Raw genomic sequence first — 14,346 nt, 5'->3', positions numbered from 1 at the left:
CAAATGACTCCTGGGACATCGCCCTAAATCTTTACATCTATGGTCTCATAAAGAAGATTGCTGTCTGGTGCTGAACTGATACAGTCCTCCTTCTAATTAATACAGTGGTTCTCAACCTGTGGGTCCCCAGATGTTGTTGGACTACAACTCCCATCATCCCTGAGCTCTGGCCTTGCTAGCTAGGGGTGATGGGAGTTGTAGTTCAACAACATCTGGGACCCACAGGTTGAGAAAGGCTGTAATAGCTAACACAAATCTAACAAATCCCATGAACGGTTTCCAGTGCTTTGAGTCACTTGGTCCCCTCGTTGCTCTCTTTCTGGACAAAGCAGGATCCCCTGTAGGCAAATGCTTGGTACTTACGCCCAGCTCAAGGATGAGAACATCGTCTTGTATTTGGAAGCTCTGGAGAGAATACTGGATCCCGGCAGGTGACAAGTCAACTGCACAAAAGGCAAAAATGAGATAAGGAGAAAGGGCTTTATTGTTGTGGGTTCAGGACTGCTGGAGGATGTCTCCCTTGAGCACACAGCTCTCCTGGCCATGAGGAGACCTGGGAGGCCCGGGTTCAAATCCCCATTGGCCGTAAGCTCACTGGGTGACCTTGGGCCCGTCACCATCTCTGAACCTGTTCTACCTTGCAGGTTGTTGTGGGGATTAAATGAGGAGGTGGAGAGCTATGCATGCCAGCTTGTGCTCCTTGGATTAAAAGGAGGAATAGAAATGCAACGAATAAGAAACTAAAACAATAAATATAAAAGCACACACCCTTTTGATACATTTTCCAGTGATGGCTTTTCCAAAATCTACAATAGTGGAATGGAATGTGGATAAATTAGGGTAAAAAAATAATGTTTCATTTGCTTTTCTTCAACCAAACAACCACGAGGCAGATTTCCCTGATTTTTTTGCAGATGCCCATTGTGAAAAACACCCCAGCATGAATCCCCATGTTTATTTTGTTTTGTTTCAAATTATTTATCACTTTCAATTTTACAGATTGGACATTTAACCAAATGCAAACCATCCATTTGCCACCAACGTCCCTTCCTTCCTGGTTCATTTTATTAGCCTTCTAATGCTGCATCTTCTAGCATGGGGCCTGGGAGGTGGAGGCGAGGAACAACCACTCGACCCTTCTCTGTTTTGGAAGAAAAAGTCTTGAGGGAGAAAGGAACGGACTCACCCAGGTCCTGGAGGCTCAGCAAGAAACCATTGGAGTCAGAAAGGGACGATAGCAAGAGGTCACAGGCCTGCAAGACAAATGCCACAGAGCAAGGGGAGGCTGCTGTCATAGGAGCTGCAGGCCATTGGGGTGTCTTGGGTGGTCTTTGCAATTAGCAGGGCAATTAGTGCCTGCTAACGAGTCATAATGTGGCAGTGGCCCAAAGGGCCACAATAAATGTGATAATGTGTACCCCTGTAAATCTTTGAGGGTGCTTCTAATAGAGAAGTTATGGTAGCCTTTCTACTTTATGAAACTGATGATTTTGCAAGTCGCCGCCCACCCACTGGGGTAGAAATGCAACTAATATGTGAATCACAAAGTTACACATAAGTTGCTACATGGTGCAAATGGCTACACGTAACACAGGTCCCCAACATGCACACTAACACAATGTAACAGAACACAGTGGGAATCACTGGCAGAAATTGCCAGTGCTTATTGCGCATGTGTATTAAACATGAAATGATGTAATGATGTATATGATTGGTGGAAATTGAAATGCTTTGTTTGAAATTTTAGAAATACTATGGACCACTGGGCAGGGTTGCAGTTTTGCGGCACGATCCAACTGCAACCTATTGCTTTGCAGGAAACAACGCTGGACTCCTAACTCCTCATGTTTCTGAGTTTTATTGGCGTAAAGTCAGGAAATACGCTATTTTCTGGCTTACAGCAATGAGACTCCTTCACACCAGAGCTGCCAGATTTCCTCATCTCTGTTTGTGCCGCATGTGTGCCAGTCCTTGTGCCACAAGGAGTTGCGCCAGTAGAGGATCTTCTGAGCCAATACTTCAAATACAGGTAAAGGACCCCTGGACGGTTAAATCCAGTCAAAGGCAACTGTGGGGTTGCGGCGCTCATCTCGCTTTCAGGCCGAGGGAGCCAGCGTTTGTCCACAGACAGCTTTCCAAGACATGTGGCCAGCAGGACTAAACTGCTTCTGGCGCAACAGGACACCGTGATGGAATCCAGAAATGCCGTTTACCTTCCCGCCACAGTGGTACCTATTTATCTACTTGCACTGGTGTGCTTTTGAATGGCTAGGTTGGCAGAAACTGGGACAGAGCAACAGGAGCTCACCCCATTCTGTGGATTTGCACCACCAATCTTCTGATCGGCAAGCCCAAGAGGCTCAGTGGTTTAGACCACAGCGCCACCCGCATCCCATACTTCAAATACAACCCCACCCAAGAATACTCTAGGTAAGACCTACGTTTGCATCCAAAACAGGAACTAGATTTTTATCCAGGGACTTTTTCACCATCGGTGTGACGCCTTCCTTCAATGCTTTGACAGTTCTGAAGGGAAATAAAGGCAGTAGCAAAAATGAGAGAAGTTGGGAGAAGATCGAGTTCCTCTTTGACCAGGTCTTTGACTGATTAACATCCAATGCCTTTTTAAAAATGAGTTGGGAGCGGGTTATTGGGTTATTGCTTTTGTTTGTATTTTGAATGTGTATTTCGTGTTTCTATATTGTGATTTTATCTTGTGAACTGCCCTGAGACCTGCGGTGATAGAGCAGTATGTAAATAAAAATAAATGGTAATAGAGCAGTTGTCTGCAAATCAAATGAATAGGACCAGTTAATCCAAGCAGAAGGGCCAAGAGAAAGATTCAAGAGAAACAACGTAGTCTGAGGGTGAAATGCAATGAGCGACATTGGGGGGGGGGGACGACGACAAATTGCCTTTTGTGAGTTCTTAGGATGGGCCTGTTGTCTTTGTCCATGGAGTTTTCTTGGTAGGGATACTGGAGTGGCTTGCCAGGTGCTTTTGAATTCTGGTGCTGGAGAAGACTCTTGAGAGTCCCATGGACTGCAAGAAGATCAAACCTCTCCATTCTGAAGGAAATCAGCCCTGAGTGCTCACTGGAAGGACAGATCCTGAAGCTGAGGCTCCAAGACTTTGGCCACCTCATGAGAAGAGAAGACTCCCTGAAAAAGACCCTGATGCTGGGAAAGATGGAGGGCACAAGGAGAAGGGGACGACAGAGGATGAGATGGTGGGACAGTGTTCTCGAAGCTATGAACATGAGTTTGACCAAACTGTGGGAGGCAGTGGAAGACAGGAGTGCCTGGCGTGCTCTGGTCCAGGGGGTCACAAAGAGGCGGACACGACTAAACGACTCAACAACAACAAGGATGGGTCTGAGGCTGCAGCTTAAAAGCATAAGGTGGGTTTGTGACTCTGCAATTATACAATTCTGTTATTCTAGATATTATTCTCAGTGGCACCAAGTATTCGCAAATATTTAGGGGTTCCAGCAGTGGGAGTCATTCTGCATCCAATCATTATGGTTGAACTCAGGGCTGGATTTAGGTTTGATGAGGCCCTAAGCCACTGAAGGTAATGGGGCTCTTTATATGTCCAGCTGTCCTTTGCCAACAACAAATTGTCACTGTTTTTAGGGAGCAGGCTAGCAGGCGGGGCCCATTACTTACATTATAGGAGCCGACACAACACAAAACACTGTTGCTATATGTAGGTTTTATTTGTTTTCTATCTTATATTTTTGAAATGTACATCCAGGTTTTTTTCCCTTTATTTTTTGGGGGGCCCCGAGAGCGTGGGGCCCTAAGCTATAGCTTGTTTAAAGGTAAAGATACCCCTGACTATTAGGTCTAGTTGTGGCCGACTCTGGGGTTGTGGCGCTCATCTTGCTCTAAAGGCCGAGGGAGCCGGCGTACAGCTTCCGGGTCATGTGGCCAGCATGACTAAGCCGCTTCTGGTGAACCAGAGCAGCGCACGGAAACGCCGTTTACTTTCCCGCTGGAGCGGTTCCTATTTATCTACTTGCACTTTGACGTGCTTTCGAACTGCTAGGTTGGCAGGAGCAGGGACCGAGCAACGGGAGCTCACCCCATCACGGGGATTCGAACCGCTGACCTCCTGATCAGCAAGTCCTAGGCTCTGTGGTTTAACCCACAGCACCACCTGCGTCCCAAGCTATAGCTTGTTTAGCTTATATGTATATCCGGCGCTGGTTGAACTGGTTGCAATGGCCCTCCGTTTCCCATGGGAAATTGGGTAGGATTTACTAGCAGGGCTATGCCATACCCAGGAAAACCTCAGCAGAGTGCAGATTCAAGCTGCCTTGACTAACCCTTCAGCGAAATACCTGGAGAGGACTCCTGTTTCGTGCCTTTACCTGCCATGCTGAGTCCCAAATGACCAATATGTCTGTCTCCCTCCTTTCCCTGCCCCAGGAGCTGGACCATGCTCTCAAATGGATATTTACTTGTACCAGGTTTTGATGTGCGATATCCCAGCACAGGAGTGGCAGCTCTGGAGGCGGAATCCATCACTGCTTCCATTAGCAACAGCGGAGAAGTTCTTTGTCACTTGAATCTCAACGTCTTTGCTGAAGGCATCCGGGGAAAAGGAAAGAAATATTTTATTGCAACTTGGAGACTCAGAGTGATAATAATAATAATAAATAATAATAATAATTTATTATTTATACCCCGCCCATCTGGCTGGGCCTCCCCAGCCACTCTGGGCGGCTTCCATAAAAACCAAAAATACAATAAAATATCACACGTTAAAAACTTCCCTGAACAGGGCTGCCTTAAGATGTCTTCTGAATGTCAGGTAGTTGTTTATCGCTTTGACATCTGCTGGAAGGGCGTTCCACAGGGCGGGCGCCACTACCGAGAAGGCCCTCTGCCTGGTTCCCTGTAGCTTTGCTTCTCGCAATGAGGGAACCGCCAGAAGGCCCTCGGCGCTGGACCTCAGCGTCCGGGTAGAATGATGGGGGTGGAGACGCTCCTTCAGGTATACTGGACCGAGGCCGTTTAGGGCTTTAAAGGTCAGCACCAACACTTTGAATTGTGCTCGGAAACGTACTGGGAGCCAATGTAGGTCTTTCAAGACCGGTGTTATATGGTCTCGGCGGCCGCCCCCAGTCACCAGTCTAGCTGCCGCATTCTGGATTAGTTGTAGTTTCCGAGTCACCTTCAAAGGTAGCCCCACGTAGAGTGCATTGCAGTAGTCCAAGCGGGAGATAACCAGAGCATGCACCACTCTGGCGAGACAGTCCGCAGGCAGATAGGGTCTCAGCCTACGTACCAGATGGAGCTGGTAGACAGCTGCCCTGGACACAGAATTGACCTGTGCCTCCATGGACAGCTGTGAGTCCAAAATGACTCCCAGGCTACGCACCTGGTAGTTTTAGCCTCGCAGAAGCCTGGTGAGCGTTGCCCGATAGACAAAATGTAGGAATCATAGAAGGAAACCCAAGGGTCCTGTGATCGAACACTGCAATGCAGGAAGGACAGCTAAGGAATCCCTGATGGATGGCTGTCCATCATCTTGAACTTCAGGGCCAATTAGGGATTTGAACTTTCCCAACCCAAGCCCAGCACTCCCAAGAATCTGGGCCAAAAGACAGCCTTTCCTTGAAGCTGGCGATAATGTTCCACTCATTACTTGATTAATAATAATAATAATAATAATAATAATAATAATAATTTATACCCCACCCATCTGGCTGGGTTTCCCCAGCCACTCTGGGTGGCTCCCAACAGAAGTAAAAGCACAACATCATGCTTGTCTTGGTTTTCCATTGATTTTAGTCTGCAGCTTTGGAGCTTTCCATCCAAATGGCACAAAATCTCACTTGCTTTTTATATATTAGATTTCTCATTTATTGCACTTAGTTCATTAGGAGAAATAATATAAGATGGAGAAGCCACTGTCTCTAAGGTCTGGGCAAGATAAGCAACCCAGTAAAGCATAGGTGATATATATATATATATATATATATATATATATATATATATATTCAAGACAAAAATCTTACAAAAGGGGAGAATGCTTGATTATTATTTTTCTAATTTAGTGATTTTAAAAACTTTTTTGTATGTTCAAATCAAATTCCAGTAGAACATTACTATAAACCAAAAGACAACCTTGTATTAATCATTTTGCATAAGACACCAGCTGGGCTTATCACTGGTGAAGTAGCACAATGTAGGTAATATCAGCCTAAATTACAAACATACTGGGCGTGAGGGGGTGGGAGCTAGAAATGAGTGTCCCTACACTTACACATTAATTTGGAATATTTCTGCCTCAGTCTTCAGCAAACAAAGGTTCCTAGATTAGTTTGCAGAGATCAATGGCAAGGCATTTAAAGTTGCTCAGACTGTTTGGAGCCCCTTTGAGCTGAGAGGATGGAATCTTGCATCCTTAAGGAAAAGATTGTTGGGTACCTCCTTCTCCCAAATTCCACAGACTTACAGAGAGTTTCTATACTCTTGTTCCTCTAGGCTTTTCCCCAAAATGAAGATGCTAACAAGGAACTCACTATTCAAAGTAGATCCCGAATTGCACACTGAGATGGATGTTGAAGGAATCATTGGATCGCATGGCTATTTCGACAGCTGGGAGATACGGGGTCTCCACCTTCAGCCTGCAAAGAGAACAAATTCAGATAGGGGCCCAGTCTATGGGAGGAGCACCAAGTGGGAAGGTGCCTGAAACTTCGGGTTTTACCTTCCTTATGCCCCAAGCATAAAAGCGCGATCCACTGGGACATTTTCTTGGAGAAGGCCTATTAAACTGAATGGGAGCCACATAAAATATTGTTGTAGGTTTGGGGCTCTGTCTGGATGGTGCCCTGAGTTCTTCCAATTCTGTTTTATTATTATTATTGACTTAAGAAAATTACCATACAGCCAGCAAAACGAAGAAGTCTAAGTTAACATTGCCTTCTACCAATAAGAAATAATAATAACTATTACAATAATGAAAATACTAAAAATACATTTACTTCCCCTTTTGAACTTCTATTCTGGTTACAATATATTACTGTTCTATAATAATCTATTATATTCTTTGCTGTCCCATATATTATTTTATTTCCCAAATTCAACCTAGCCCTCCCCTCCTCCCCACTGCTTCTTCCAATTCTTGGAGTCCTGGACCCAGTGAGACTTAGAATCTAATAGAGGACTCTGTTGCTGAACGGGTCAGGCAATTTTCTGTGTAAGACAATGGCCTTACCTGGGCCTCATGAACATCCCAAAAGAATGAGCCAAGCTGCAAGAGCTGCTGCTAAGTGATGGGGCTCTCCAGGCTAATATGTGGGCATTCCCCACACTCACCTAGCTGCTAGGTAGGAGAAGGATTTTGGGGTGTGAGCTGAGCAGGAAGCAGGCTGGAAGCTGGAGACACAGAGACCAGCTTGCTCTGTGCTGGATCCAAAGCTATGACTAATGGAAAAGTAAGATTTGTTGGGGTGTCAGTGCTATGAACCCCTCCCTCCTATGCTCAGGTTGTATATATGTGTAAATAAGACCCAATAATCCTAAAGACACCGCAGTCTGCTGACCTTTGTCCCAAGGAAACAGGACCTGGGTAAGAGCCTGCAAGCCCCAGGGTCTCTCACTGCTTGGAGATTGGGATGGCGGGTAGCAAAACAACCACCACCACCACAACAACAACAACTATTATTATTATTATTTATACCCTGCCCATCTGGCTGAGTTTACCCAGCCACTCTGGGCAGCTCCCAATCGAGTGTTAAAAACAATACAGCATTAAATATTAAAAACTTCCCTAAACAGGGCTGCCTTCAGGTGTCTTTTAAAAATAGGATAGCTGCTTTTTTCCTTGACATCTGATGGGAGGGTGTTCCACAGAGCGGGCGCCACTACCGAGAAGGCCCTGTGCCTGGTTCCCTGTAACCTCACTTCTCGCAGGGAGGGAACCGCCAAAAGGCCCTTGGCGCTGGATCTCAGTGTCCAGGCTAAACAATGGGGGTGAAGACGCTCCTTCAGGTATTGTATACAGGACCGAGGAATATTGTTGTTCGCTTACAGAGTTCCCATTCCAAAGTGGGGACTCAGCTACACAGGTCAATTATAACGTAAAAAATGTGACACCGGGGGCGCTTTACAGCAGTACATTGAGACCTATGTGACCTTTTTTTCTTAGCATTTTTTTAGATCCCTGTCAATCCAACCAGGGTTTAGCTGCTCATATCTGGTGCTCCCATGAAAAGCTCTGCCCTCAGCTGTGCCAACCGTTCTCCACGCCAGTACAGACCCTACCTGGGTGATAGATTTTCTAAGTATCCGAAGAAGAACCTTCCAGCGCCGTGCCGTGGCTTTGGGTTGCGGGCTGAAATCAAATGGGTTAGTTCTTCTCCCAGGTTGGACTCGACCAGGCACTTTGCAAGCTCTGAAAGAAATGCAAGTCCATTATAACTGTGAGTTTGACTGTGCGCATAGCCGTGAGCTCTGCTAGAGGATGAGCTCCTGCAGGGAGAAAGCCAGGATGAACGAGAAAGGGAGCTAAGGGAGGAGTTAGCAGCCAGCAGCAGCTCTGCTTAGCTGACTGCAGCTTCTGGGAGCTTGTGACTTGGAAATAGTGGAGGTGGGGGGTTGCAAGGGCATTTAGAGGGGTGGCCCAGGATGCTTTCTCACAGTGTATGTAGGACCAAGAGACATGGATGGCGAGGGAGCTGCTGCGGTGACTTGCAACACCTGTGCCATGTTTATCTTCCTGCCTGAGAATGTGCAAAACTGCACCTGCAGCAAGTGCAAGCTGGTTGCCTTGCTGGAAGGGGCACTGGGGCACTGGGAGCTACTGGGCGAGAGGAGGAATTTCTCAACACAGCAGAGTGGACTGTTTTGGAGCCATGACACAGATGGGGTGACCGTAGGAAGAAGGAATATCATCCGCTGCAAGAGCCGAACACCTGGAGGAACGTGACGCCAAGAAGTAGGACTGTCAGGAACCATGCTGTGTCACTGCAACAGCAAAATTGACACCTGTCAGGATGCTGTCAGTGGATCCCAGCTGGTTGCCCATGAAAAGACAAGGTTTACTAGCATCCTTTTTTATTTCAATCTTAACAGAGAGAGGTTATAGAACCCAGCCTCTTGGATAATGGTGTTGTCCCAAATGAATCTCCACCCGTCATCTCCCCCACTTCCTTGTTCGTCATTCTCACCATCTCCTCTAGGGGTGCTACTACGTGCCCTCTGTCTCTGAGCTCTTTGCTCTCTTACTTTTAAGGCTCACCAGTTTCTGGGAGATGGAGGGTCTGGAATGCTTTCTAATGGCAACGTGTCAACAGTGTGACGCGGCAGCTAAAAAAGCCAATGCAATTCTGGGCTGCATCAATAGGAGTATAGCATCTAGATGAAGGGAAGTAATAGTGCCACTGTATTCTGCTCTGGTCAGACCTCACCTGGAGTACTGTGTCCAGTTCTGGGCATCACAGTTCAAGAAGGACACTGACAAACTGGAACGTGTCCAGAGGAGGGCAACCAAAATGGTCAAAGGCCTGGAAACGATGCCTTATGAGGAACGGCTAAGGGAGCTGGGCATGTTTAGCCTGGAGAAGAGGAGGTTAAGGGGTGATATGATAGCCATGTTCAAATATATAAAAGGATGTCACATAGAGGGGGGAGAAAGGTTGTTTTCTGCTGCTCCGGAGAAGCGGACACGGAGCAATGGTTCCAAACTACAAGAAAGAAGATTCCACCTAAACATTAGGAAGAACTTCCTGACAGTAAGAGCTGTTTGACAGTGGAATTTGCTGCCAAGGAGTGTGGTGGAGTCTCCTTCTTTGGAGGTCTTTAAGCAGAGGCTTGACAACCATATGTCAGGAGTGCTCTGATGGTGTTTCCTGCTTGGCAGGGGGTTGGACTCGATGGCCCTTGTGGTCTCTTCCAACTCTATGATTCTATGATTCTATGATTCTATGTGTCAGCTGGGTGTTGTTGCTCCGGCTCTCCCATGATTTCCCAGCTTTCCCCCTCATCTGCCTCTGAGCTGTAAGGTAAAGGTAAAGGGACCCCTGACCATTAGGTCCAGTCGTGGCCGACTCTGGGGTTGCAGCACTCATCTCGCTTTACTGGTCGAGGGAGCCGGCGTACAGCTTCCGGGTCATGTGGCCAGCAGGACTAAGCCGCTTCTGGCGAACCAGAGCAGCGCATGGAAACGCCGTTTACCTTCCTGCTGGAGCGGTACCTATTTATCTACTTGCACTTTGATGTGCTTTCGAACTGCTAGGTTGGCAGGAGCAGGGACCGAGCAATGGGAGCTCACCCCGTCGTGGGGATTCGAACCGCAACCTTCTGATCGGCAAGTCCTAGGCTCTGTGGTTTAGACCACAGTTCCACCCACGTCCCACCTCTGAGCTGTGACTTCCCTCAAACCCCTGTTGTGAATCTATACTGTCTTCCTCTTACTCCTCCCTGGAAGGGTCAGGGTGGGGAAGCAGTCTCCACCGTTCCTCCTCTGCCCAGTCCCTGACAACACCATGCCTTCGCCTCGAATTCCGATTCTGGGCCAGAGGAGCAAGGACAACAGTTGCAGACTTCAGAATACGTCAAGGTAGCTGTGAAAGGTGTAGTGGATAGAACAATTCCTGTCCCTCCCCAGAGGGTGGTGGTGGTTGAGCCCAGAGAAGACTCTGGGCTCATTTCCTAGCCTCTCCTGTTAAAGGAACTCAGTGTCCTCTGCCTGGGGAAAGGAGATCCACTCACCAGGCTGGCAGTGCCTCCAGTTTCCAAAATCCCCTGCCCATCCACCTCTTGTGCCAACTGCTCGGCAAGGTGGATCTGCCTACACGATCTGATACAGAAAATGGGAATGTTTTCATTTCTCACGATCCTCCCCGAGGCAGCTGTGATTGTGTGGCTTCCCCAAGTCAGGGAGGTGTCAGTGTGATGCTTACTTTCTTCCAGGTATTTCTTCTTGATCCTCAGAAAGACCCCCCGGCCCTCATGTCCCAGAGTCAGGCTCAGGAAACCGCAGAAGAAGAGAAGTCTCCATGCTCGGACCATCTTCTCCTCTTATTGCAGAAATTTCTAGCATGAAGTTCGCAAGAAGGATGCCAGAAACCTAGAGACGCCTGTTAGAGATGATAGGGAAATATTCAGGAGAGTTCAGTCCAGCGTCAAATATAGGGACTTGCTAATCCAATTTGCAGAGAGAGAGGACTAGTAGGGGAGTACTTTCCAGGAAAAAGTTGGCAACTGTGTGGACGATTATCAGTGTTGGATGGGGGGGGGGGTAAATTTGATTCTGTTTGCATTGAATTCACACGTTCCAAAACAAAACACGAAGTGAAACACTGCTATCCTTTGAAATTCACAATTCTCTGAATTTTGCAATGCAGTTCTCCAGTCAATTAATGTGCACCAAAATGCACTGGGGTGAAGTCTCCATGCAAATGTACATTTTTGGAGAAATAACCCATAAACATGCATTTGATCAAGGAAAACTGCTTTGCAAAAATGCGTGCATTAGGCAAAATCACATTTAAAAAAGTGTCTCTGTAAGGACATTTTCATGCTGACTTGAAAAAATCCCAAAAGGATATGGAAAATGTAGAGAACTGACCGTAAAACTGAAAAGTGAGAAACTGACATTGCATAGTAATCTATCCTCAGTCATGGACTACAAGGTATACCTTCAACCACAGGTTTCAGGTTGCTTCTTGACCCCTGATCCTGGGTGCTCCAGAAATCCCTCCCCATGCGCAAGTCCCGCCCCCACTTCCCCCCTCCCCACAGGACTTTGCCACCAAGAGACCAGAGCTGGGCATGCAGCTAAGTTAGTCGTTTGCTGCTCACCTCTTGGAGTCGGTTGCAGTTCTGCAAAGATGAAGCCCTTTTGCTTTTGGGAGTCTCCACCAGACCAGGCTGAGAGAGAGGACTGATCCTGCTCGGCTGCTGTTGCTGCTGGCACCAGAAGTCCCTGGACACAAATGTTCAGGTAACCTCACTCCCCAGGGATGCAGCTGTGTACTTGCAAGCGATCTCACACCTGAGCCCCAACTTCAGCTATTGCTGGGTTTTGCCACTGGAAGGGAACAGGGCGAAAAAGCTTCCAACATATATAAAAACATAGTGAAGCATTACATGTTAAAAGACTTCCCTATACAGGACTGCCTTCAGACGTCTTCTAAAAGTTGTGTAGTTCTTTATCTCCTTGACATCTGAAGGGATGGTGTTCCACTGAGAAGGCCCTCTGTCCCTGTAACCTCACTTCTCGCAGGGAGGGAACCGCCAGAAGGCCCCCGGAGCTGGACCTCTGTGTCTGGGCTGAACGATGAGGGTGGTGTTATAAGAATTTTAACGTCTTATATATGTAATAAATGTCCATAAATGTACCAAGCAAGCACGTACATAAATATATAAACCACATGTCTGAAACCCCACAGAAAAAAAGTCCTGAACAAATTGGCCTCAAATATTTCTCTGCAAGGTCAAAGTGGGAAACCTCCCCATTGTCTTTTCCTTCACAAATCCTGTCTTAAGGGCACATTTAAGATATGAATAGGGTGTGAGCCAGTGACCTGGCTCAGGAACTAAGTATTTATCATTACAAAAGACTGGCCAGGCTCCCCAGGCAATCCAATCAAGTGACCATTAACAGGTAACGTGCCAGACAGGAGATAAACAACAACAGGAGATAAACAACACACTCAGATTTCTGCTGCAGACCGCCTTTTCTGTGATGTAAGTATGATGTGTCTGGCAGGTGGTCTTGGACTCCAGGGCGGGCAATTTAACACGTCTATATAAGGGCGAACACACCTTGGTTCTGGGTTCCTCCTCCTTTCCTGCGTGTGAGGGGAGCACCCTGTTGCAACAGATCAATAAAGATCAGGCTTACGAGCTGCTTTACTTCTCAATATTCTCTGGTTGGCCTCTGTTATTTTTCTCCGACCGATGGAGAACCTGCACAGGACTCTATAAGGGCTCTTGTGTCCCTCATAAGGGAATAAGGGCAGATTTCTGTTTATTACAGTGGAGATGCCCTTCAGGTCTACTGGGCCGAGGCCACTTAGGGCTTTAAAGGTCAGCACCAACACTTTGAATTGTGCTCAGAAACAATGTTCCTAAATTCAACAGAAAGGGGGCACTCTTTGATTTCTTTTGGGAAGCACTATGTCTATGCAGATAACAGCAAGATCAATCGCGTTTGTGTTAGGACCTGGAAGCATTTAAGTGGCAGCTACATTGTGATTCTATTCTGAGATTTTATTTATTTTTATTTTTACAGATGGAGCTGGAAAGTGTCTTTGATAAGAAGACCGATTGCTGAAATCAAAGACAGATCAGGGAGACAAAGGGAGAAGTGTTTTTGGCCTCTGTTGCCCAACCTCCCTGCTTTATTATCAAAGCACATCGCTCTGCATTTCATAGATTTGTCTGTGTTGTTTTATGTTGAATTATGTGGGGGACGGGAAACACATAAACAGTGCATATATACACACAAAGTTGCATGTTGTATGCGTGATATTCCACAATGCACTCACAAATTTCCATGGAGAAGGTGGAAGGGGTTGTGTTGCTTTTGCGACTGCTAAAGTTTGGTCATGTATGCGTATTGCAAGGAACACTCACAAAGGAGGCTGCTAAAATGTTTCAGACCAGTTCCTTTCTGAAATCAATCAGCCCTAGTGAATGTGAGCATCACACTCATATAATATTCTAATTGTTCATAAAGGTAAAGGTAAAGGGACCCCTGACCATTAGGTCCAGTCGTGACCGACTCTGGGGTTGCGGCGCTCATCTCGCTTTCCTGGCCAAGGGAGCCGGTGTACAGCTTCTGGGTCATGTGGCCAGCAGGACTAAGCCGCTTCTGGCGAACTAGAGCAGCGCACGGAAACGCCGTTTACCTTCCCGCCGGAGCGGTATCTATTTATCTACTTGCACTTTGACGTGCTTTCGAACTGCTAGGTTGGCAGGAGCAGGGACCGAGCAACGGGAGCTCACCCCGTCGCGGGGATTTGAACTGCCAACCTTCTGATCAGCAACTCCTAGGCTATGTGGTTTAACCCACAGCGCCACCCACGTCCCAATTGTTCGTAGTGTAATAGAATAAGGTGTGTGTGTGTGTGTGTGTGTGTGTGTGGTGGGGTACAATCACATCCATTTGTGACAAAGAAGCAAGTCTGCCAGCCCTGATTTTCAAAACCCAACAAATGATTATGATTTCCATTTATATCCCCCCTTCCAAAGGAGCCTATTTGAAGTTTTGCATTTTAAACTCACTTAAGTCACAGGATAGTCCCAATACCCTGAAGAAAATGTGGTTTTCTCCTGCTGCCCTGGTGCAAAACACACTTATTTGGAAAGAAGCACTTGT

The 14,346-nt window shown here is 46.9% G+C and overlaps 1 long non-coding RNA gene across 1 annotated transcript; it reads right to left on the bottom strand.

Moving 5' to 3' along the window:
• Positions 1-369: 369 nt before the first annotated feature.
• Positions 370-2,512, bottom strand: LOC310764930. Its single transcript, XR_014549368.1, has 3 exons — positions 2,442-2,512; positions 1,187-1,253; positions 370-443 (listed from the first exon to the last, which is right to left on the bottom strand). It is a non-coding gene; the product is annotated as an uncharacterized lncRNA (long non-coding RNA).
• Between the last annotated feature and the right edge of the window lie 11,834 nt (positions 2,513-14,346).

The sequence above is a fragment of the Podarcis filfolensis genome, assembly GCF_964270895.1.
Source record: "Podarcis filfolensis genome assembly, chromosome: 6".
NCBI lineage: Eukaryota > Metazoa > Chordata > Lepidosauria > Squamata > Lacertidae > Podarcis > Podarcis filfolensis.
The sequence above is the reverse complement of the archived record's forward strand: the minus strand, read 5'-3'. Positions and strand labels throughout refer to the sequence as shown.